We start from the raw sequence: 1,825 nt of genomic DNA on the forward strand, positions 1-1,825 counted from the left end.
CTTTATATGTTTAAAGGGCTTGAGCAATTATGCTACAAAGTTGAAGAAGTAGTTCCAACAATTCACTCACAACATCGCTATACAAGGGGATTATCAACTAAGACAACCCTTGCACAAGTGACCGAAACCATAGAAAAATCCATCTATCGACAACAATGCAAACTTGTTGTAAGTTTTGATTGCACATTTGCATTTGATTATTTACAATTTCATTCAGCTGATGCAGCAATGGAAAAACTCGATATTCCAGAGTGTATCACATCCTGTTATAAACATTTACTAAGTACCCGTACGGTCACAACCAACCTTCAAGGTGAAGAAGTGTGTGTCAATCCAATCTATGGGAGCCCACAAGGGGCGTTCTATCGCAGGTCGTTTGGAATATGATTATGGATAGCTTAGTTAATAAATTTAAAAAATGAGAAATAAAGATCGTTTGCTATGCAGACGACATCTTCCTTTTAATTCGTGGAAAACATCCCCACGCCCTTGTCAATGAAATACAAAGGGCAATCAATACTGTTATTGAATTGGGAGAAGAAAATGGTCTTACCTTTAACCCATCCAAATCAAGCACTACAGTCTTTTCGAAATATTATAAACTTAGATCAAAATACTTTCGACAATTAGAAATAGATGGCAAAGTGATGGAATATTCCACACATATGATGTACCTAGGTGTGACTTTTGATTAAGAACTCACCTGGACAGAGCATTTGAAAAAAAAAGCCTCCCAGTGTTCTCGGATATGGAATATGGCCAAGGCAGTCATAGGACAAAAATGGGGACTGAAGCTATGATCATACCTGTTATTTCCTATGACTGTCTAGTATGGGGGCATGCAATCACTACAAAGAAAATATTAAACACCATTCAAAGGAAAGCACTCTTGGGAAGGACTCATAAATTTCGATCGACTCCAACCGCAGGAACGTAATCAGCCCTGGGTATTGCTACACTGGGCATATACATTAAGGAACAAGCAACGAAATCAAAATGAAGAAGCATTTCTTATGTGATACCTTGGAGGGAATTGGTAATCTTCCAAAACGTCGTTGGCATCGGTTCCAGTGTTATGAAATACTTATACAAGTCGGAATGGATCAACCAAGTGATTACATAAAAAGTAATCGTATTTGAATAAATAATAGTCAGATTAAGAATCCTGACGCAATCATCTACACAGACGGATCTAAGGACGAAGATGGAAACACTGGGCTGGATGGACCAGCGCCGAAGGTGATTCAATAATTTTTCATTCAATGGCTTCATTGAATAAAGAGGCTTCTGTATTTCAAGCAGAGATTTTCGCCATAGAACATGGTTTAGACACTCTTCTCAAGTACGAAAAACACTAAACAATGTAATAATAAGATAAGACTCCTAATTAACCATTCCTGCAATTCTTAATCCACTTACTACTAGTAAAGAACTTTTAAAATGTAAAGAAACCATCATGAAAGGAAAGAGGAAATATACATCTAGAATGGTGTAAAGGACATTATGATATTACAGGAAATGAATTTTCTGACTATCTTGCGAAGAGGGCTACTGAAAGCCAAAACCAGTTTACTATTGGGACACCTCCAAGCTACATAAAGAAGGTAATTCATGACTTCTTCTTTTAATACTGGTGTGACCAATATAAAAAGATCAAGGTATGAAACATGCACATACTATGCTTAATAAGCCGAGGTCAAAGTGTATAAAGCTCGGAAGAGAAAAATTGAGACTCATTGCACATGTCTACACTGGACATAACCCTTTTCTAGTCCACCAAAGCAAGTGGAAGGACTCAAGCTCAACGTGTAATGTATGTATGGAA

Source organism: Lepeophtheirus salmonis, chromosome 6, assembly GCF_016086655.4.
Source record: "Lepeophtheirus salmonis chromosome 6, UVic_Lsal_1.4, whole genome shotgun sequence".
In the NCBI taxonomy this organism is placed as follows: Eukaryota; Metazoa; Arthropoda; class Copepoda; order Siphonostomatoida; family Caligidae; genus Lepeophtheirus; species Lepeophtheirus salmonis.